General features: G+C 34.5%; 1 protein-coding gene across 1 annotated transcript in view; it reads left to right on the forward strand.

Annotated features, from left to right (window-relative positions):
* The first annotated feature begins 2,176 nt into the window (after nucleotides 1–2,176).
* The window catches only part of LOC124633714, a 70,804-nt gene continuing 47,611 nt past the window's right edge, over nucleotides 2,177–25,369 (forward strand). The window contains exon 1 of the mRNA XM_047169024.1: nucleotides 2,177–2,314. The gene's annotated coding sequence lies outside the window, so the exon portion shown is untranslated. The remainder of the gene's footprint in view (nucleotides 2,315–25,369) is intronic.

Genomic DNA, 25,369 nt, shown 5'->3' on the forward strand with positions numbered 1-25,369 from the left:
TCACCCTAGCATTTATAGTATCATAATATTACTACATATTTAGTAGGTCAACTATATAATACCCGTGTTAATAACACCTTATCTCCTTACAGTTTTACACCAGAGACCAAAATGCCATACTTTTCCTCATCAATGTGTTTCTGTTTCATTTCATCGTTCATCTTCATGGTATGTAGGCTGGAAAAAATACAGATATCGTATAAGCTTGTATTATACTGGGATTAGGTTACAAGAATATCTGAAAGAATTTTCCAGGAAAATTAAGGTGTATACCATAATACATTCTGTGTATTGAGAATGGATAAATGGAACGATTCCACTGAAACGTGTTTTTTTAGAGTTTTGTTAAATTCTTACCACAAAACTTTTTAACGTCAGTTTAAGCCTTGTCTAAAAAAATGACAAATTATGACGTTGACATATGGTTCATTTTGCAGCCAACATTTTTTTAGACAAGTGTAAAACAGGGTTTTAAGTTTTTGTAGTAAAGCCATTACAATATAGTAATAACTAGCTTCCACCCGCGGCTTCGCCCGCGTTAAGTTCGGCTATGTCGCGTAAAGCCTAACAGACAGACAGACAGAGTTACTTTCGCATTTATAATATTAGTAGGGATTTTATATAAAAGTTCAAACAATAAAAAAAAACATTCCCCTTAAATCAAAACCCATTATTATCAGCATTATCCGCCTTTAGCACATCTTTCATGCTCATTTCACAAGGAAAATAACTCTAATACATACATATTGTACTTCATATAATCCGTGCATCATTTTTTTTGTTCGTCCCCTCTCTCTAATCCAACCACATTCTTGCTTGACTTTCTTCACTAGGTTTTGGACTATCTAATTCCAATAAGCTCTATAGAAAACAAAACCGAATAAGTACTTATATTAACAAATCCAATCAATTCATCAAAAGCACTGAAACCAAATAAAACTCAAACGAAACAAAATTTTGAAAAGCTTTACTTATTAAAATTCGATAATTATCAAAACGATTTGTGCTCATCAATTCAATGTGAAACGATTAAAGCTATCAACAAAATTACTTTGCTTACCAATTCGAATTTAATTCAATCCATGTGGAATAGGATTATGATATTAAAAGATAATCGAAAATTAACGAAATAATAAATTCTGCCAGATAACATTTTCACTTTGGTCACAGCTACCAAATTATAAAAAAAAAATAATGTTGATGGTGAAAATCATGAAAAATGAAAATGTACACATTATACTAGTAAGACAATAGTTTATTTAAATATTTCTGTAAAATTTACAAAAAAAAAACTTGTAAAATTGGCCCAAAAAAAAACAATATACTTAATTTTTTAAATGCAAATAACATGAACATGAGCCGCTGAAGAAGTTTTACATTTATTTAAAATTAGTTGTAAAAAATAAGTATGTAAGTCCAGAAATGTTTTTATCCCGAGATTCAGGAAAACTGACGAAAATTGGAACATGTCACGTAAAAATATTACGAGCAAATAAAACGGGTGAGCTCAAAAATTCAAGTCTGAATTTTACAAAACGACTTGCTCTCACCTGAAGGGTTTTTATGACAAAGCCAGTAGCTTAGAAAAATATAAGAAGTCGTAAAATGCTGCTCTTAGATAAAATTTTCAAACCAATCTTGATAACCAGGTGATTGACGATGCAAAATTTTGTATTCCTGTTTTTCTTCAAAGAAAATATATTAGTAGGTATTTTGGGAGATTATGGATTATCTTTAAATAATATTTTAGGATACCCTCCTTGATTCTTCGCGTTATTGTCCAGGTAAACACATATTGCGTAAGTGGCTCCTATTATACATGAGGCTTTTTAAACATAAATGTTAAAGCTTTCATTCAGCAGCCAGTCTTCAAGATTTATTAAAAAACCATTCTCAGAAACTTAATTCAGAAAGTAACATCAAAGCCCACCTCATATTTCAACGAAGCAGGAAATCCTTTCCCCAATAAATTAGCTTTCACTCTAAAATCTGGCATTGAACTCAAATTTCGATAAGTTAATTTCCTACAAAATTATCGTTACTATAAAGTTTCGTTAATTAACTGATCTGGGAGTCACTAATGTCCCTGCAATGTAGGGGTTGATAGAACGTTACTTCACACCCTTTCGTATTTAAATTATAGTGTCGGAGCGCCAGTCGTGGCCCGAGCGTCGCCGAGGTAGCACGTCCGGAGCGAGCACCCGCCTTTTCTTTATTAACTTCAACGGGAACGTGCCACTGTGAATGAAAAATCGGTGTTCTAACTTTTCTGTGTTTGTGATAAAAAGGGGATTCTATAAACTTTACCTTACATGTAAGTAGTGATTTTTCAAATTACCCGCTATTTTGTACCGGACGTTTATTTTAAATGTGTGGGAAATTGTGTCTGGAAAATAGAAGTTAATTTTACGCATATTTTGATGAGATAATTATTTTGTGCTTCCAAATTTTCAGTCTAAAACAGGACTTAATTGCAAACAGCAATTTGGTCGATGAGGTAATTTTCCACTTTGTGTCTATGTTTGCCTTTATTTTCCTTAATTAGAATACTTTTATTACTCACCCATTTTATGACTGTAAGTTTAGTATCTTAGACCTTTCTTGATTAACAAAATGTATTATATAATTCACTACAGGTACCTTTAGGTTTTGTGAAACAAAGACGGTCATTATTTGAACGTAATTTTACGTCTAATATTAGGCCTTTGTGTAATCGGTTACTAGTAGAACTAACAATAGCTAAATCGGCTTTATATATAATCATTTAAGAATTTAAGGTAGCAGTTTGTAAATAAAAATAAATATAAAAAAAAATGAAATGAAAACTCGTTCATCTAGAACTTTCCGATAAAATGATAAGAAATAAAATATTCATAGGTAGGAATAACAAATTTTATGCGAATCGAGCCCACGTTCACATACAACCAATATTTTTCAGCCATATTTCAGCATTTTCGTTCCGAATGCCTATTTAGATTGGCCTGCAACAGTAATTTTGATTTATCTTTATGATTTTCGGGCGGCAAATGGAACGAAATTGGCAGGTTACTTTTCTGATAGCAATTGAAAATTTTTATCGAAATGGTTTTGTAAAGTAGGGGCAATCAGTTTTTGGTAGCCTTTTTAGCTATTTGGGATTTGTTCATTTCTATTTGTATTGTCTAGCGGAGTTAATGCTATATACTTTTCCTAACATTTTATGCCATGATTCCGCAAAGTAACGCCTGATTCCATAATGTATCTTTGTTCATGTTAGTAGTAGCTTGAAGTTCACCTTGTAAACCTCATTATAGGTTTACAATGAACTAAAAAGTTGGACTTCTTCAGTATTACTCCCATGCGGGTCCAATTTGACTTCCACCAACTTCTAAATTGGCCACTTTACTAAGAGGGAAGGAAAACATGATTAGGAAACCAGGATAAAAACTTGACGATCGTCAATCTTAGTTCGGAAACCTATTTTTAGGAACAGTGGTGATCAATGCTCGTGCCGCGTTCGTATGAAAAATGGACGTTACCTTTCAGTTGAAAAATCTTTTCTATGATATTGTGAATAGAAAAGTGAGTTTGTTTCTTTTGCTTTATCGGGTCTGTACCGATTGAGATGGGTATGAAGATAAGTCGTTCCTGAAAACCGTGTAGGGTAGTTTTTATCTGGAGGTATGGTTGATCATGACATAATGTTCAGCCTTTTGAAGGTACAGGAAATTGTGAACACTCTCATTTGTACAGTTGTTACATGTAATCAGAAGATAGAAAGTCTGATAACCAATTTTACCCGAGGGTTGCTCGAGATGCTGAGTTCAGGATCTGATAAAATACTTAGCTACATACCGTTAGAATAGAAACCGATTTCAACATAGTTAAAAGAAGACTAGGAAGTTGTTGATGTATCAAGTTCCATAGCACCGCCTGATGACGGTGAGAAAAAACTCGTATATAAAATACGCATTTGCAAAATCAGTCTCCTAACACTAAACAGGCTGATAATGATAATCAAAATTGTAAACAGATCAATCAGTACGATCTACCAAATCACGTCTTCAATTTCAAATCAAACAACTTCTATCTACTAATACACCTAGCTGAGGTTACTAATCACCCCAATTAGGAAGGTATACAATTAGGAACTCGTAACTCCAAGTACCGGATTCCGGAATTTCTGCTGATTTAAGACTGAAAGAAATCGAGAACAACTAATACCGAAGCCAATTACTAAAGTCAAATAATAGGAAACTGCTGATTGAGGAACTCGTTACAGAAATAGTGCAGAAATAGGAATTTTCATATTCTAACTACAGGGAAATTAGTTGGTTGTGAAATGGATGGTGGAGCGTTTGTTTTGGATTTAAATGATTTTGTGACAAGCAATTATGAAATATTATTAGAAGTATTATAACTGGAAATTTGGTTGGGATGCAACGCTCAAGAAAGTTTTTTTGCAACGACTGATAAAAAAAGCGACGATAATAATGATCATTGAGGACCTTTATACGAATTTTAAGTGGATAGCCATCACGTTTGAGAGTACTTAATACTTCAAGTTTAGAAACATTTCTTTAAACAACGTTGTGTTCATTGCTTTATTATATTTTAACAAAAGTAATCACTGGTCCCCATAAAAAAATTGAGAGGAAAAAGTAGATATGCAAAACACCTACTGTACTCAGAATTACATCCAGAAACTTTGAAGCTCTCTCGAACCGCAATCCCAACCCCTCCAAAAGATTATCCCATAATTCAACAACACATAATCACACGCCCTCTAATGAATTCATCAATTTTACCCTCAACAACAACTATGCTAACAGCCTTAATCCCAAAATTATATGATGGATGATCAACCCTACTAAGTTTGATTACCTTATTTGAAACATTAACTTACACATACAGATTTTCCATATGAATTTTAAAATCTTTGACATCATCATCATGATCATCGTCAGCTTTTTCATCATTGTACTTCAGGATACAGACTTCTTCTTCTTCGTCTCTAAGGTTTTCTTTATGTACGGGCGATTTCATATTTGAGAACAGTTTTTGTTATGCCTTTTCCTTTCCCTTCTGTCAATGATGATGACATCCAAAGTTCACTACGAAAGGAACTTTGAAAAGTTACATTTGTACTTGAGAGCCCTAAGCCTATCCTTGAGAGTCTTAGTACGAAGACTTGCATTCTTAAATCCAACAATTTTAATTAAGGTAACTATGTAAATCAGACCAGGTGTACTTTCCTCAGTTACTTGCTTTAATGAAGTTCATAGTTCTTGCTTAAGCTCCTTTTGATATTATGCATAATGTAGCCCACACACATTTTGTTGTGGATGTTTTAGGGAAACTAGTTTATAAGATGTGAATATGAAAGTAGTGCTTTTAGTCCGTGTGGTTTTACAGAGTCCGGAGTTTAGCGAAGTTGCTCGCTTTATCTTCTTTGGTATGCAGATTCTTGGTCTGAGCTCCAGTCTGTTGTCTTGCGATATATTGGTTTCTAACTGCCTTCGTGGAGATTGGAATGGCTTTTATATTAGGTACCTAGCAAAGAGCGCTTTGTGTCTCAGGATTTCTTAAGATTACCTCTTTGTAATGTTTGCAAGTATCAGTATTGAAAAAACATTGCATTCCTTTTATAGTTCACAATTTGAAAAAAGTTTGACCTAAACAGTATTTTTTCAGTAAAGGATACTACGGTGTATTTTAGTTCAAAAGTTACGATTGAGTAAGTTTCAAACGAATATTTTTGGCCACAAAAAATCTGCACTTTTTCTAGGTAAAGGTCCAATATTTTTGTGAAAAACAAAAAAAATATAGATCAAAACCAGAAGCGACATGAACTTTTCAAGTGCAAGCGAGTGCATATTTTCCATCATGCGTGGTTTTCGTACGAGTAGACTTTTTCAACGTCAAAATATTTTCCCTACGTTCGTGCATTTCCTCGGTATCACAGAAAATAATAGACGAGAGCTTCGCTGAAACTCATTTATAATGAACCAGTTTTGTTTAAGCTTCAAAAATACCTCCAAACCAGATCTAAGTACCCAATTTAAAATTTATTTTTTTATGAATTTTGTGGATTATTTAAGAACTACAGTTCACTCTAGTGAAAACATATTTTTACTTGCTCATTCACGAAAACGCAAATGGCTCTTGGCAATCATGGAATCCTAGTTTTTTTCAGCTAAAACAATTCATATTTGTTATGGTTGCTGGAAACCTATGTCAACTAATACAAGTATGGTGTCTTATAATCAGAACTTTTACCGTCTTACCACAAAAACTTTTAAACGTCAGTTTATGCCTTGTCTAAAAAAATGTCAAATTATGACGTTGACATATGGTTCATTTTGCAGCCAAAATTTTATTAGACAAGTGTAAAACAGAGTTTAAAGTTTTTGTATAAGCCCAGTCATATAATGTATTAAAACAAGCCCATTCTCCTTAGTAAATCGCACTCCATTTCCCAATTTCGAAATATCACATTCTAATTGAAATGTCAATTCGTATCAATCAATTATGAAAACCAAAATGTTTCATTCAATTTGTACGTACAGCACATATTTCTATGACAATACCACAAGAATATTTCAAATGGTTTGGTACTAAATCAATACTTAGAGTACCCACATACTGTAGACTTTTAGTCGGCCTACAGTTGGAGCGGGCGCTTGATAAGTACGGAATTGTATTGGAGACGCACATAACAACGATCAGGTATTTGGCCAGTATCAGGTCGATTAAAAACTTTGTTTAAATCCTACTAACATTATAAATTAGCTTCCGCCAGCGGCTTCGCCTTGTTGATAAAAAGTAGCCTATGAGTTAATCCAGGATATCACTTATCTACATACCAAATTTCCTACCAAATCTGTCCAGCCGTTTTTGCGTGATTGAATAAGAAACATACATCCATACATTCTCACAAACTTTCACATTTATAATATAAGTAGGAAGTAGGATATAAGTAGGATTTGAAAGTTTGTGAGAATGTATGGATGTATGTTTGTTATTATTTCACGCAAAAACAGCTTGACCGATTTGGTTAGTTCGGTGATACCCTGGATTAACACATAGGCTACTTTTTATCCACACAACACGCGGACGAAGTCGCGAGCGAAACCTATCTGACTGTTACAACCTTTTTATCGCCCCACTGCTGGGCACAGGCCTCCTCTCACACGGAGAAGGATTGAGCGAAAGCTAGTTAAAACATTTATTTCCAATCATATCGGACCAACTTTCGGCCGACTGTTTAATCAGCAGTGTGTGGCTAGTTGAAATGAGGGTAAATGGAAGGTTTCTAGGAATTCCAATTCATTAATATCCAGCGGCATCGGTTCATCCATCATTGAATACTGTAATCAATGGTCATTTTGAAATGCTTAATTTATCGATCGATGTTATTTCCTTTATATGTACCTATATTTTTTCTTACTACATACTGCTTTATGTTACATTTAAGACTAGCTTTTGCCCGCAACTTCGTTTGCGTAGAATAGTGACTTCCGGCAGATTTTTGGTTTGACCAATAGATGGCACTATTTATGTCCGGAATAAATTGTATTTATTATTTTTATATTTTTTTTGTAATAAAATCTATCCTATGACCTTTCTCAAGTTCCAACCTATGTCTGTACCAAATTTCAGACAAATCGGTTCAGTAGTTTAGGTGTGAATAGGGCTGCCATCCGTCCGGGTTTCCCCGGATTTGTCCTCGTTTGGAAGCCGTCCGGGGGCTGTCCGGACGGGGTTTCAAGAAGTGTCCGGGGAAAACCCGGACACTTTTCATGTAAGGAAGCACCTCATTAAATTTAAGTATATGTTAATAGTAAATGGATTACAAATTAGGTATTGTTTTGTTTAAAAAAATCGTACTCGTTCGGGGAAAAAATGTGATTTACGCCAAATGTCCGGATTTTTTAAATGTTTGTCCGGGTTTGGCGAAATTCGAGATGGCAGCCCTAGGTGTGAAGAAAAGACAGTCAGACAGAAAGACAGACAGACAGAGTTTCTTTCACATTTATTATGTTATTTAGGATCATAATAATATGGTATATGGATATGTTTACAGTGTAAACTTTCTGTATGGTTGAATATTGCCTTCGATCTTTATTGTAACGGTTTTCCCGTGGTTTCATCCGCATCCCGTTCACTCGTTCTCGTAGCGGGACAAAATATAACCTATGTATGTTGCTCGAGTTCACTAGTTTCGAGTCTTTAGGGTACAAACAAACCAAATCGTATCGTCTTTATTAAAATGTCTATACTGTAAATAGATATAAAATTACTACTACTACTACTAGATACTGTATAAATACAGTATAGATATTTCTGTCTTTATTTCTTGTCCTGTACCGCTTGTACCAAAAAATTATGCGAATTAAACATCAAAATATTCAAAATTGCTTTCTATTTTATCTCAAACAAAATGGCGACATAAATGAGAAATGTACATTTTCATCAGAGGTGTCAGGTGGCTAACCATAGACCTCAGTGTTTAGACACGTTATTCGTTTTATTTTAACCTTCTTGTGTTTGTACCTTCATGGTTTTAACCGAAACCAAATTGTAAATTAGTATAAATTTTGGAGTGAGAGAAATGCAGAAAAATGTGTTTTTTTTTTTGTTTGGGTTATATTTTTCTTTGCAGTAGTATTAACTGTGCTTCTATTATTTTAGCTCCTTTATATTGAGTTTATAATTTATATTGTGTTTATATTAATGTCCATTTCAGATATCTATACATAAAAAAATGAATCCCGCTTTCCGTTGTCACGACATAACATGAAAACGGCTTGACCGATTCGGCTGAAAATTAGAGGGGAGGTAACTTGGACCCCCGGGGCTGCGGGTTGTCCGGGGCTGCGGGTTGTTCGAAAGAGATACCGCGGCCCTGGTACATAAAAGGCCTATGACGGAACACGACGGTTTTTAGTCAGTAAGAGTCTGACACTCCCTCAACGCTGCTAACCCACAGCGGGAGGGGTCATTTGATGATTTTTGACGTCGGAAAAAAAAAAGACTTAGACCCGGGAGAAGGTATTAGGATAGTTTTTGCCACCATCCGGCTACGGGACGCGGGTGAAACCGCGGGCGAAAGCTAGTTATTTATAATTTTACACAAATGTATCGAAGTATTATGAAAAAAGTTGTATTGAAAACAAAAATAATATAATATATAATAATATAATATTCGTCCCATTTCTACAAAGGTTTAAAGGTTAACGATAATTACAAATAAAACTACTAGGTAAGTATTTGAAGCTGAAAAATGTTTCAAAAACTATATGTTTTGTACTGAAATGTTTTGATGGCTGTTATTTTACTAGACATGCGATCTGGTCATCAGTAAGGTTATCGTAGAATTGATATATGTGATTTTAGACTTGAATTATTGGTCTTGTAGTAATAAATGTCGATAAGTAAAGTATAATAGGGTAAAGTAATGTGTAATATTTACTATAAACATTTACAGACATTTATATGTACCACAAAAAAGACACAAAGGTAAATAGAGGAACTGCAGCATATTTGGAATACTGCAGGTAACTTGGAATACTTCGATATCTAAATATATATAAACGCCATCTGAGTTTTTATGCCGTAAACATAACGTCAAACGATACACAAAGCCATACAGCATTAAAAACAGGACGCTATCTTGACATTTCGGCTACCAGCCCCCAGCGAACGAGAAGCCTGATTTGAAAACTTTTTCGGTAAGAATGCAATCAGTGGTAATCATTTGCTGTAATACTCTAAATCTTTATTGTAATTATTTTAATTGCGGAGTGACCTTGTTAGTTTAAGATATTACTATGATTTTGTGAATATTTCTAGAATTAAAAATTTGACATGCAACTTTAAGTTAAGTTGGCGTGTTGTTAATTTGGAATACCGTGTTTTTTTTGCTTTTCAGTTTTTTGGGAGTCGGTTTTATTTTTTTGTAAAAGTTTCTTTTTTTGTAAAGAGCCAATGACTATAAAACATTTAGAATTCTATTAGTTTCTAAGAAAAAGTGTCAGCAATTTTCAAAGAAAAAAAAATGAATATAATTTGGAATACTATATTCCAAATTATCTGCACCCTAAGTCAAATCACGTTTTTGGAGTATTTTTAGTTTGATAGGCATTTTGATAATATATCTGGTATTTTTTATATTTGATTGTTCTCATTATTAAAGTTTAATATTTTGACAATAATTTAATGTATTTTTTATTGAGCTATCCCGTTTCTCCTTCAATTTATTTTCAAAAAACAAACTGGTATTCCAAATATGCTTCACTTCCTCTACTAATACTTTCTTCAGCTTTAAAACTTAAAACAATATTAAGGAAAAAGATTTAATCATTGACTAAATTTTTGCTTGGAATTTATACCTTTCATACTAGCAGATTCACCGCGCGTATTTTACAGGCAACAGCAAACAATTGACAAGCTATCAGTTATCTATCTGTGGCGTGAAATCGTTCCAATAATTTAGTTTTCTAGAAGATACAAAATGAGGCTATGGAAAATGTTAGTCACCGTAATTTTTTTCATTTTCTGCAACATGTTATAAGCGACTCAAATAAAATAAATAATTGGCACTTTAAAACAAACAATTAAAAGATAAACAGGACTAAAACCTCATTCTAAAACAGAATCGAATTTCCAAATTTTGTCAGGAACAAAATTGTTATTCATCAGTAAATCAAATAATAACCAGGCGATTATTATCGAAACCAAAACTTGGCTTTACATTCGTACACAATTTGTAGGAAATCGGCTGGCTTTGTTAAATATTGAAATGTATTACTGGTATTAGAGTTTTGTTGGTTGTTCTCGATCTTGTTTTGTTGTTGAATGTAATTTTTAAGTAGTATTGTTACTCGTGTTTCTTGTTTGCATATCTTGACCTCTTTATTTATTCTGTTTATAGTTCATGAAAATGTATAGTAGTTTTCTGTTACATATCCGGATTTGGTTTCGTAATTTATCCTATGAATGATATTATAAAGTTAGATATTCAAGAAAAAACTTAGGGCACCCATTTACGGATCGTTCGGAGCAAAAATAAAGACTCCTACATGTCAACCTACCCGAATCTGTCAAATTCTAAAAATCGAATGTTAACCTTCCACTATTGTCATAAGGTTGAAAATCCATTGAAGAAATTGCTAGATTTAGGCAGGTTGATGTGCCGTCGTCTATACTTCGTTAGATTTAGTAAACACGCAAATGTTACGTTTATTACAATACAATACATCTGATATTCAGAACAATTATATCAAAGGGTCTTATCTAAAGAAAGGAAAACTATGAAGCCATAATAGTGCAAATTGTTCCTGTACGATTAGCAAATATTGCTTAAGGCTTTTTGTTCCTATTATATTATATACCTCATGAGGTTTCTTGACCGACCTTATTCTGAATAAAATACATAGGTATTATTCTGAACGTAACATTGTACTTGGGAATCCTTATATAATACACCTACGTAAATATAATAGACGTTTATTTTACCTGTTATTGTATAACTCGTATAAATTTTCCATTTTCCATTATTCAATGACAAATGATATTGATATAACGGGTGTATTTTACTAAATGGAATATTTTCTTACTTTCACTAGGGCATTAACAGTCTGTCTAGGTATTTGTTTGTCTATGATTTCAGAACTCAGTAATAATAGCTTAACCCAGTGACCTGGGCAACCCCATACACCTCGGTAAGACTGGTTGACAGACTTTCTGAAAGTACCGTACCCGTTACAACTAGATAACTTGAAATAACAGCCGGGACCCATAATACTACGTGCCTTCCGAAACAGGAAGGATCGGTTTATGCTGTTGATGGTCACCTATCTTTCGAAACGACTATCGGATGATCATGAGGTCAATAAGAAATGCCTGACTTGGCACAATGGATCTACCAGTGAGAAAGTTATTTAGCCACAAACTCACCCAAAAACAGACCAACAAAACAAAAAAGAAAAAACATCTACTAGGTAGTATCATCCCCCGAGCCTTTTTTTCCCAACTATATTGGGGTCGGCTTTCAGTCTAACCGGATGTAGCTGAGTACCAGTGCTTTACAAGGAGCGACTGTCCTATCTGACCCCCTCAACCCAGCTACCCCGGCAACCCAATAAACCTTGGTTAGACTGGTGTCAGACTTACTGGCTTACGACTACACGTAAAGACTGCCAAGGATATTCAATGATAGCCGGGACCTACAGTTTAACGTTCTACTAGGTAATACTTATACCAAAAAAAACTTTCTCTTATCGCTAATAGCTACCAAGTAACGAATATTAAGCTCGTTGAAGAACTTACAGAAATCCAGACATTGTTCCATCTGATTCAACTCCGTTCCGAAACAATAGTCGAGAGTGCTTTCCGTATAATAAATTGGTATTCTGAATAGTAGTCGTAATAACTTTCATTGGTTATGTTGGCGTACCCCTCTATTGTTGCAACAATGTCTAATTCATTAATCTGTTGGACTGTAGTTATACCTACCGTATTGGGAGTTTTGGATTGTTTTAATATTTCTTAGGTCTTTTTAGGGTTCCGTACCCAAAGGGTAAAACGGGATCCTATTGTTTTCGCTCCTCTGTCCGTCTGTCCGTCTGTCACCAGGCTGTACCTCATGAACCATGATAGTTAGAAAGCTGAAATTTTCACAGATGATGTATTTCTGTTGGCGCTATAACAAAAAATACTGAAAACTAGAATAAAATAAATATTTTGGGGGGCTCCCAAACAACAAACGTGATTTTTTTGCTCAATGTGCTCTGGTACGGATCCCTTCGTGCGCGAGACCGACTCGCACTTGGCCGGTTTTTTTTCCTTTCTTTTTAGGTTTCTATTATAAAAGGTACAGCTACGTTTTGAATGCTACCTGCCCACAGCAACCGGCCGCAGCAGCACTACTGGTTTGTATGTATTTACATGAAACCGTTTCGGATTGAAGCGGCAGCAGCACGAGCAATCGCCCTCAGATATCAATTGTTTTCATGCAGTCGTGGCATGTGCGATCGGAAGTTGCATTCGGTAGCTAGTATTCAAAACGTACCTCAACTTTAACTACTATATCGATATTTAAATATATATTTTGATGTCTGAATGTATCATGATTAAATAATATGTTTAATGAATAGTGCGTGTCCTGTTACATTAAGACGTGATTAAGAGTGAAATTAATATTTTTTCTTTCGGTTTTCAGCAATCAGCATGTATCGTTTTTGCAAAGTAATAAACACGCAAGTAATGAAACATTTCTTATCTTCGATAAAATAAATACCTGTTTCTTTCTATATTATTTTATTTTCGTTTCCAATTTCTCACGTGGTATATACCCAGATACTGGATTTATATTTCTTTCTCCATAAATCAGTTTCTATTTTGTTTCGTTCATGCCATTCAGACTTTTGAACACAGAACACGCTTAGCGATTCGAATTTCAAATAGCGTTCGGTTTATGACTTTTCAAAACACAACCGAATCAAGATATAAATAAAAATGGCGGGTGAAATTCTCAATACTTCTGATCTGTAAACTGATTATAGCTCTCGTATTTCCACTGAAGTTTAGTACTGGCGTAATCTACGGAGTTAGCAGAAAGGGTTTTATGATTTTTTTATTGCAGCACCTTTTCCATCAAAGTTTATATAACTTGGGTAGAACAGATCGGGTTTTCGAGTCGCAATCTGTAATATGAAAGTTCGCGTCGGTGTGAGGGTCGGACTCTATGGTGTAAGTTGAGACTTTTGTCATTGGTTCGTAAGATTGTGAAGAAATGTAACGTTTTGTGAAATTTGAAAATCATCATCCTCCGAGCCTTTTTCCCAATCATGTTGGGGTCGGCTTCCAGTCTAACCGGATTCAGCTGAGTACCAGTGCTTTACAAGAAGCGACTGCCTATCTGTCCTCCTCAACCCAGTTACCCGGGCAACCCGATACCCCTTGGTTAGACTGGTGTCAGACTTACTAGCTTCTGACTACCCGTACCTACGGGACCTACAGTTTAACGTGCCATCCGAAACACAGTCCATGGTGTCTAAGATATACTTAGAAAGTACATACAAACTTAGAAAAGTTGCATTGGTACTTGCCTGACCTGGGATCGAACCCGCGTCCTCATACTTAAGAGGTTGGTCCTTTACCCACTAGGCCACCACGACTGTGAAATATGAAAATAATTATACATATTTTTTGAGTACTGATTTTTTCCCAAATTAATACAAAAAAGTGTATTCATACACCTACTCCTACATAAACAGCAAATTCAAAATATTCGAACGAAATGTGGTTTGCTTTTGTAAAAGCTGTATTATGATTGTGTTATTATTACAAGTGGAACAAATTCCACGAAGACTATTAATGTTGGTTAGTTTTTTGCTGTATGAAAATTGATAAACCCATAGGTAATATTTTTTGGGTATTTTTTATTAGTAAACTATACTGGAAGGTTTATACTTGTACTAGGAAATATTGCTCGCTTAATTAAATATTTATGAAAATTATGTCTGACTGTGCTTAAGCTTTTTCGCGCCATTAATACTGTCAGAACTGTCATTGTCAACTCAATCCAACATGGCGCCTTTGACGTTAAAACAAATGACGCTTCATTATCGAAATTATCAAAACAATATGACAAAACAATTCATAAGCACAACAAAGAAAACATCGCTCGCATTTCCAAAAGCGATTATCGCAATTCGTTCGAAAACATCAAATAACTTGGTGAAAGCATCAACAATCTAGGGCTAAACACTTTATTATAATCAAAATTCAACTTCCTTTGTCCCCCAAAGCGGGATTTGCAAAACAAAAACTGATTCGGAGCTCGTATTATGGGCACAAAACGTTTTATACGTATGCCATTGTGAAGTTAGCGTGATGCTTACTAATAATTGGAAAAGTTATTGAATAACCCTAAAAGGTTTTATGCGTATTATTTATTCCACACTTCGTGTCATAAATTTCAATTTTCTACGCATTCTGAATGAGGTTTGATGACGGTTCCAAAAAACTTTTTAGTAAACGGTTTTATATCTTATGTGCACTGAAAAATAAAAAATAAAAAAACAGTTACTTACCTATAAACCTACGTAGGTGGTCCCGGTCATATTAGACTAAAATAAAAACGTGGGGCCCATTCCGTAACTATTGCTGTAATACTTTCTTCTAGCTAGAGGTATAATAGGTGTGGATTGCATCGACTTACTATAATCATAACTGGAGATTTTGACAATCAATAATCAGCCGTAGCGGCTTCATCAGCGAACGCCGAGCTCACGATCTACCAAAGTATAAAGATATGCTTTGCCATAAGTAGGATTTCAGAGGGCCCCACGTTTTTATTTTAGTGTAATATGACCGGGACCACCTACGTAGGTTTATAGGTAAGTAACTGTTTTTTTTATTTTTCAGTGCACATAAGATATAAAACCGTTTAACTTAAAAGTTTTTTTACCGATTTTTTATTATCTAGTTTTTAGTATTTAATGAAAATGCCTACCGAATATTCTTCGTTCTATACATGGGTCAGCAGCGGTGAGGGAGTGCCAGACTCTTACTGACTAAAAACCGTTCTTTTTCGTCGTAGGCCTTTTTTATGGGCCCTAGTTGCCTGAATTAAAGGAATAAATAAAAAAAAAAAAATATGTACCACGACCACGGTAACTCTTTAGGACAATCCCGCAGCCCAGGCAGGCCTTGGCCCTGTTGGGCCCCGTTGGGGTTGCTGACAGTATTCTACTTGAGTAGCCCTTTCATTTGATACCCATATTGAGGGGGTTGTGGAAAAATATGTAATCCGCCATTTTGTACCGGCGGCCATCTTGGATTTACAATGTTATTGATATTACTATATTGTATTGTCATCGGAATTAAAGGTGTGTACCAAATTTCAGATCAATCTGACAACAACTGACGGAAGGCACTGAAATTTCAATTTCTAAATTTGACCCAAGAATGAATAAATAATAAAACAAACGGGGTGAGCTAAATAAAACCGTTTAATAAAAATGTTTGGATGGCATTTTAATTTTTGTTTTCTCTTGACAGAAAAAGGTGGTGTAACTAAGATTTTACGCACCATTTGATTTTGATTGAGGCAATCGATTATTTTGGTGCTCGTTGAATATGAATTGAGCCGACATTTTTTGTTATATTTGTTTAAACGATACATTATTCAATAACTTATTTCATACTTCTGCTTTACTTAAGTCTTTTGCCACTTGTTATCCGGCTGTCAAGAAAGGTTTAACGCAAAAACGGAACCACGCAAAAATGTAACAAAGAAATTTAAAAAAGACAGAAAAATACTTTTAGTGCGAATTTTAGATGATGTTTTTCACTTAGAATGCAAAAAAACGTATTAAATGAAAACAAATTCACACAACAACATACCGCTTATAAATTAAAAGCCGCAGCTGTAATAGATATTGATTAAGCAATTTAAACAAAAAAGGGATCGTTATGTATGCAATTAAAGTTTATTTATTAACAATAAACGTAAATGAGCTTCGAGTTAAACACTGAAAATGTAATGGCCAATGAATACAGTAAAACTAAGTTTGTTATTTTTTTACCAATATTTATTTAGGTAAAAATTATTGAACTTAGGTACAAGCTGTTTTTATATAAAATTTTTGTTTTAAAAATATTCACATCCGCAGATAAAATTGATGTTATAATAATCTTTACTACATTTTCCCGTGGTTTAAGCCATTAACTGATTGGTGCAATAATTTTTATACACAATTTTTCTATAAATAAATACTGCGAACACGAAATATCTGTTGCAATATTGTCAATTATTCATTTGGATTATTTAAAATTGTGATTTTGTAAAAAAAAAATGGTGACGAATTTAAACCTACCAAAAAAAACTTTTTTACAAAAAAATTTAACCGACTTCCAAAAACACTAAAAAGCCAAAAAAAAAACTAATTTTAGGTGCATTTGCCTAGAAGTCGCTGTCTAATGGATGTCCATAAGTTAATTTTGCCACCGACTTCTAGGCAGATGCACCTAAAATTAGTTTTTTTTTTTGGCTTTTTAGTGTTTTTGGAAGTCGGTTAAATTTTTTTGTAAAAAAGTTTTTTATTTACAGCTTTTCAGTGATACGAATAGCTGTCATTATCCGCATAAGTAGAAAGTTCTCATCAATACAAATAATTTAAGCCCAAATACAAGGTATTTTACATATTCAGTTGTCGAGTTCCCTCGACCTTCTCTGATGGTCTTCATCATCAGGTCAGCTGCAAACCTTCACTGTTGCAAAGATCTTGTCAATACAAATAATATTAGCCCAAACACGAGGTAGTTTACGTATTCAGTTGTCGAGTTCCCTCGACCCTCTCTGGTCTCCATCATCAGGTCAGCTTCAAATCTTCACTGTTGAATAGTACTTTCAGGCATACAGCTCAGTGTCAAGTTTTTACTCTATGTATGCCTACAACTTTCGAAGGTTGCCCTCAATTTCTCAGGGTTTCCATCATCAGATCCTGACCTGATGAATATGGGACCAACTGGCAGCTATATCGAGTCGAACAAAAAAAGAATCACGTAAATCAGTCTATAAACCTCGGCGTAATCGATGTAGGTACATACATAGAAAAAAAAAAAAACATACCGGCCGAATTGATAACCTCCTCCTTTTTGGGAAGTCGGTTAAAAATAAACTGAAGCAATAAAATTGCACATATTTTTTTTAAGCAATAATTTATATGGAGCACATCGTTTGAAACATCCGTCATTTATATTCGCGTTTTATAGCTTAGTTAAAACATTTCAGCGCAGTAATAGCAATCACAAATATTCATGCGTGCATATGAATAAAAATGTCAGTTACGGAAATACGAAAATATATTTTTTTCGAAAATAAAATGCAAAACCGGGCCGTTTTCATGTTACTAAAACGTTTGTTTTATGATTTAGAATTTTATGTCGGGTTTTTATGAATGCACGATTGGACACGTAGCAGAGCCTTAAAAACTATGGTGATCAATCGATTTGTTATACTATTCTAATTTCTTTTTTGAGTGGGGAAATCTTCAAATGAAGAGAAGGGAGTCAGACTCTTACTAACAAAAACCCGCTTAAGTTCCTGGTGGAGTCCTTTGTGTATCGGGAGGTAATCTACAATTGACTCGCACACACATCATCATTATCCCTCCTTTATACTATTCTTTCTGTCGTCACAAGTAACATTCTTACTAGCCATGGCGACTTCTTCTATATCCTCAAATGACTTGCATAATTCTTGTATTCATTACTAGAATATTTGATTAGTATATTGGCTAAGATTCAGAGTCTAGATTACAGATAGCACTAATATTAGCATAAGTTAAGACCCACCAAAGATCGATCGAACACCAACAGCCTCAAAACTCCTTTGTTTTCTTCAAACTTCAAAAATCTACACTCCATTACCTAACAAAAGTTTCCATAAACGGCCCTAATCTATAAGCATCAGATATTGCTCCTCTAATAGACCTATAATGGCTGATGATCACTTATTCACAATCTGATAAACGCAGACTTGGGAACTATTAATGCGATAAGAGCACTTGCGAAGATTACGCCAATTAGTACAGGTACAATGTTTGTTGGCGTTGATTTTGATTAGGGTAACAAGGGTTTGACGCATGCGTAGTGGAAACACTGATTTAGAAATGAATTGGTCTTTGATGGCATCACAGTCTTTTGTAGCTTGGAAAGACAGGTGAAAGGCTGTTTGATTGTTGACGAGTTAAACAGAATTTGGTGCTAAAATTATCATCGTACTAGTCAAATTCATTGTGTATTTTTAACTATTGAAAAACTGTATGTATTTTGTGTCTTATTCCTGTTTCAATCCCACTCAATCACATCAGAAATGTAAACATACCTACTGACAATAATATTTACTAATGAAAGCTTTTTCAAAATATCTTTATGCAAAAATCTAACAAAGTGTCCAAAATGTTCACTACATTTCCAAATCAAACCAAATCCTTTTGCAGAACTTAAAACATTTTCACTTGCAACTAATGCGCTTACCGGTGCAAAGCATTTAATTTTTATTCAAACGAATGAACTTACGGTCGTAAATACCTCATTAAAATGTAACATTAATTACAGAGGGAGCCTAAGAAAAGCCTCACGTTGAAATATACATTTTGAATGTGTAGCTGTGAGAACGGTAGACGCGGTACCACCTGTCGCTAGTATTAACATATTCTACGTAACATGAGTTGTGCTAAAGACTGTTTCATCAGGGTTCCGAAAGAGGATTTTTTTGCAAACCATTTTGTGGTTGGAAAATAAACGATTATTATTTTCAGTGTATAAGGTATCGTCAAAAAGAACTAGTGTTATAAAGCTTAGGTACTTTTTGTATTTTTATTAGAAAATACTGAATTTACAACCTCTCAATGACCAGGTCGACGTATTACTAATGGGCTATTAAAGCTTCTGTTTCGTCATTATTATCACCAGCTTTTTCATTATTCCACTACTATGCTCAGACCTCTTCTCATATAGAGACGAAATTATGGTTTATAATGACGCAGTTAAGTTACTAGTCCACCGCTACCATTCATGTACTTACCTAGGTTTTTTGAAGTTTCAAAATAAGGTCTCAATGCGGCAACAAAACATGCCACAACATCTATCCAGTTTTTATTTTTGTTCGGAAAACAAAAAGTAGTCTAAGAAATCCTAGGCTCAGTTATTCATCCGACCCTATATCAATATCCAAGCTATCCTCACTTCATAGATTATTCCATAACTCATCGAAAACCTTTTTCTTATTACAAAGAGGTCCTGTTTCGAATCCCAAGTCATGATCGTAGGTTTGAAGGGTATCTTCGCATGCGAGATTTTGAGTCATGTTTGTATTCAATTTCAATGAAGCATTGACTTCTTCTATCATTTTGGGGTTAACCCAAAAAGTGTTTATTTATGGCCTGTATTTTTTACTGGTACTTGGGTATTTTATTTTTATTTCTGGCGGGTTATTTTAGGGTTATACTGCGAATTTATTTTATGCCAGCTCTTAATGTAGGCTGCAACGAGCGTTGGTATGAGACTGTACCTACATGTTACCGTTTTACTAGTTGCCATCACGGAAAAATATAATTCAAGAGTTGGAGTTTATTTGAGTAACATTTAAAGATAAAATCACTTAACCTTGAGTCTTTCTGAGAAAGAAATCCTGTTATTAACAATGACTTCCATTGTTTCCTTTAATATCTAATCACCTAAAAATAGACTCAATCGACTCAGGGATCTTTATATAAAACATTATTCTACCCACGTTGAATTAATATCGTTCTCATCACACAGCTAAAAAGAATCCACAACGAAATAACTTTTCTCCGAGTAATTTGAACTAATTTCGCATCGTTTTTTGCGCAAAAACCATGCGGTGCTCGCCAGAACTGCCAACTCAAAAACCCTTTTCACATTTGCACTGAAAAGGTCTGTTATCCAGCTAAATCACTCCATTTATAACGGTGTGTTCACATGCGTTAAGTCAGCGTTTCGGAATTAGCGGGCTTAATTTCCCGTATACTACTCGACGCGCCGTTTTTTAAGCAGGAGTTGGATGACGAGGGATAAAAGCGAAGTGTGTTTTGAGTGGCACACTAAGACACTTGCGTTTGTTTAAAAGTGTATTTTTTTTCTTTGTGTAACGTGAGATTTTTTGTGTTGCGATGTTTTGAATGGCTTTAGAATTAAGCTTAGTCCAGATAGATATGGCTTAATAATTTATGTTCCGCAATTTGCCAGTTGAATCAACAATTTTAATATCAGTGGTCGGTCACCTAACACGTATTTAATGGCTCGGCCATCATCATCCTCCTGCCCTTATCCCAATTTTATTTGGGGTCGGCGTAGCATGTTTTCTCCTTCCATACTCTTCTATCTGCCGTCATCTCACAAGTAACGTTCTTTCTTACCATATCTACTTTCCCACAATCCATCCATCGTTTCTTTGGTCTTCCTCTTCCACTATATCCATCTACATTCATACTCATCATCCTCCTCACTACATGATTCTCATACCTCCGCATCACATGCCCATACCATGACAGCCGGTTTCCACGCAGTTTTTCTGATACCGGCGCTACTTTCGAACTTCCTCTTATATGCTCATTCCTCACTCTATCCACTCGCGTAACGCCACACATACCTCTTAACATTCTCATCTCTGCATTTGGTTAAATTTTGAATTTGTGTTACCAGTAATACAGATGAATCCCCATAAAATGCAAACATTTAAACTCTTCGTAATATTGAAAAATGTTAGTATAATTTCCTCACATATGCCTGTCAGAACCTTTGTTAGGGTATAACTCAAGTGCCTAATGTACTGAGAATTGTGCTGAGTTGTAATGTAACCGGCAGCAGATGTGTTTCAGAACTTTTATCTGTTTCATTTTTGCCTCAATTAAAAAGATTTCTGTAAATGTTTAACATTATTGTGTCGTGCTGACCGGTATTTTAGTCGAAATAGATATCGGATAGATCGCTTACAAAATAAATAAAAAATAAAGGAAATTCAATAGATACAACAGACGCGCGATAAATTATACACGTGCCTAAAACCGTGCTATTTACAAAAGCCAGAAGAAAACCTTCGCATTTTATTCCCACAGTAAAAAAAAAAAAAAACAATTTCATCCAGTTAGGAACATATCAATCAAACAATTCACCGAAAATAGAACATTTAGTATTTTATACGGCTTTCTAAAACCTCTGGTATAGTACAACATGCGTAATATACGAAATTCGCTCACATTTTTTAGGCTTCACCATTGAATAGGTAGAATTGCCGCTATTTAAATATGAAAGCATGGTAATATCAGGTTTCGTTATTATTCTAAGTAAACAAAAATAAATTTCATTTGAGCTGGTTTTGGATTGTTTCGAAAGTGAGAAATCGAGGAAAAAACAGGTATTGATCGTATTAATATTTTTCTCGTTTCCTTGTAGTTTGAATAGTATTTTACTTTGGCATACCTACTACCTGCAACGAAGTTCATGACACCTATCTATTGTACCATGTCTGTGGAAACGCTTGCGCTTTATTACATCTAATTCCTACTTAACTCATTCAAGAAATGCTGCTCTGAAGGCCATAATTATTATGCAAAAAATTGTTGAAACGTGAAAATATTTTATTTATATAAACCATTTTTATATAAATATTAAAAAGGTGTGCTTATGTGGTGGTATTGCTAATTTGATTATTAATTTAATAAACAGTTAATCTTTAAACTTTCCTACACTTCATAGATAAAATTACTTCCTTCACATTCCATTCGCAATAAACTCAAAAAAAAAAAAAAAAAACATACAGAATAAATTCCCAAATAAAAATAAAAAAAATCGTATCATAACTTATTTTTCCAACTAAAATGTACGGTCAACAACCCCACTTGGACACCGCTTTATCACTTTCAAGTCTTCAAAAGATAAAGTCTAAACATACTCTCGAAAAGGTCCGTATTTCTAGTTACCACAGTACCCACAATCTGCAGACTAAACAGTCGACCGACAGTTGACCTAATGTACGGTAAAAAAAAAATCTTGATTCCAATTCAAAGTTTTCAGTCGTTCTCATCATCATATTTCGAGCCTTTTCCCATTTATGTTGGGGTCGGCTACCTGCCTAAACTGATGCAGCTGAGTACCAGTGTTTAAGAAGGAGCGACAGCCTATCTGATCTCCTCAACCGAGTTACCCAATACCCCTTGGTAAGACTGGGTCAAGATTTTTTTTCATTCGTTTTACATATATGTAGTTTCAATCGTTTTGATACAGTCTAATACCTGATCTTTGTAATGTGCGTACTACCATTCATCTTCATACTGATTCATGAGCTCAAACGAACAATCGGGCGACTAAAAGTTTGCAGTGTGCGACTCGTCTAACACTTGAAAAGGTATTTCTAGATACCACAAGCCACCCTTATCGGGCAATAAATCAATTTTCCTTGACCAATGAAACAGAATCGGTAAATGACGCTCTTGAACCTTTTGTTAAAGTAATAATGTTGATATATTGAACAATGTATTTTGATCCTTTGATTTTGTACGAGTCGAACGACTGGATTGGAAATCAATTTTCTCAATCTTTAGGTATTTTTTTTCTTTGTTTTTATGAGGGTTTAAGGACGAGAGAGGAAACTTTATGGTACCTTTATAACCTTACCTATTATTAGTTAGTTTTCAAGGAAACTTGGGCATGTTCAAGGTAAAACCGTTTATCGACACGTGTCATTTTGTCCAAATAAATAAAACAAGAATAGAAGATTGATTGATTTAATCTATAGGAAAGATTTGACTGTTTGTTTATTTGAATTGTATAGGCTGCGGAACTACTAAACCAAATTGAATATTTATTTCAATGATAAGAAGGTATGCTATCTGCGTTGAACAAGGGTTATGCTTTATCAGGATACGGGAAGTTGTTTCCCAGGGATGCGAGTAAACCCGCAAGAAAATAGCTAGTTTTCAAAAAGTTTGTAACATATTTTTTCTTGAAACAGAATTCGAACGTTTCCTTCTCAAAAAATCAACGCACACAGCACCATACTTAGTGAAATTAGGATATTATCATAAAAACCTTGTTTAAACACATTAGCCATATCAAGCCTACTTGACATAGATCCTCCGCATCTTGTAACACAAAACCTCAAGTAGGTTTATTAGCACAGCTGTGAGCTTTCGTTAATAATACCCGAATATGAGTATCCTCGAAGATTAAGGGTTCGCATAACAGGATACGGACCTCTTAAAGCTTCCTACAGACAAGGCCTAAGTAGATACATCTATACTAATATTATAAAGCTAAAAAGTTTCTTTGTAGGATCGCGCTAATCCTTAGGAAATACTGATACGATTTGAAAAATTATTTCAGTGTTAGGTAATAATAGGCTAACCATTTATCGATTTTAAGTATTAAGTCATTTATCGAGGAAGGATATAAGGTATTTTTTGTCTGGGTGCATGGAATAGTAAGAAGGACATAGGTGAAATCACCGGCAGATTCTAGTCTTGAGTCGGCACGCGTGTTCAAAAACGTGGAATGTCTAGGAACTGAACTTATAATTCCTGTGTACAGTCACGAGCAATAATATGAATATGCATAGCATAATTCAATTGCGATTTTCTTCTGTTTTGAAGATTAACGTTCAACGTTTTCAAAAACATACTTTAATTACATTTTAGTTTCTTATTTTCGTTATTTTTAATGACTTCCAGCCACAATATATCCTACAATACAAATACCTAGGTCTTTCTCAAAGCTATGCTAACAGTTCACGAAAAAATCGCTTGAAAATTTTACTGAGTACATATTATTATTGCACGTCGGAGTCAGTTTCGCACGTGATTGTACGCGACACTGACTACGCGTACAAACGCGTACTGTGTGCTAAGCTTCAGTAGGCCGTGTTTGAAGGATTATAAGCCTCCTTCGCAGATCAAGTTCCTGCTATTTAATGATCGGCTCTAATATCTTTGTCAACAAATTTAGTTGTTGGGGCTTAGTAGATTGTAAGTACGAACATGTATTTTGGATGTTAGTTTCTGTAGTTACATCGATTTCGTGTTGAACTGTAACTATTCAAAGGGTTTCAATTATCAGTTTGTATGTGTGAGTTCTGTGTGTGTAATGTTGAGGGTATAATTTAGAATTCCATTTCCAGGTTGCTGTAATTTGGAATAAGGATTTTTGATGACAATTACTGTTGCTATCTGCTTTTATGCTTATTGATGAGATTCTAATGCAGTTTTAATGTTTATTTGTATGTGCGCACGAACACATTGGGTAGTGTTATGTTTATGTTTGTAAACTACACATACATAATATTTTATTATAATTGTAATGTTATCTGAAAAGTACGTAGCAAAAACTACACTCTTCACTTTTTGCTCATAAACAGGAACACAAAATAATGAACTCAAAAACCTCTAAGCATGCTCTGACCCCTTTCCATTAAACCGTTTAATAATTACATTATAATTATAAACTGTAACACAGAAATATAATTAACACCCTATTCAAGTTTGACAGGAAAGTGTTAGGAACACGGAGAACAGAATAACTAGCGGAGATTTTAGAACGCAAAAATGTCCTAAGAAAGTAGTGTCGCCAAAATGCGGGTGTTCGGGGTATGAGGAGCGTTATTAGCTCCGCCCTTACACAGCTTCTAGGGAACCCGCCCATTACTTTCAAAATAAAATGATCAATCAATCAAGACTAATCTTTGACAGATTGGTTTGGATTTGACAAGGAATCCGTCTCATTAGTTCTAGAAACTGATCACGCCTACCATACGTTGCTTGACCTACAAGAAGGCGCCTGACCTACCTTCCTTATGGCA

Source organism: Helicoverpa zea, chromosome 10, assembly GCF_022581195.2.
Source record: "Helicoverpa zea isolate HzStark_Cry1AcR chromosome 10, ilHelZeax1.1, whole genome shotgun sequence".
NCBI classification, from domain to species: Eukaryota; Metazoa; Arthropoda; class Insecta; order Lepidoptera; family Noctuidae; genus Helicoverpa; species Helicoverpa zea.